Here is a 233-nt window from a genome sequence, read left to right as displayed (position 1 = left end):
TTTCAACATGTAAAGACTTGGCCAGAACACCGGACGCTGGACGCCGGTCACCGGCCGCCGGACGCCGGTCACCGGCCGCCGGACGCCAGTCACCGGAATGTCTCCGGTCGTCGATAACTCAGTTACGATCTCCAATCACTCAATTACAGACCCCTAGTAATTCAAATTTTTCCGGTCACCAGATTCCGATCACCGGTAACTCGGTTACTGACCCCCAATAACTTAATTACTGA

The sequence above is a fragment of the Fragaria vesca genome, unplaced genomic scaffold (assembly GCF_000184155.1).
Source record: "Fragaria vesca subsp. vesca unplaced genomic scaffold, FraVesHawaii_1.0 scf0513155, whole genome shotgun sequence".
NCBI lineage: Eukaryota > Viridiplantae > Streptophyta > Magnoliopsida > Rosales > Rosaceae > Fragaria > Fragaria vesca.
Note: the sequence above shows the minus strand (reverse complement) of the source record.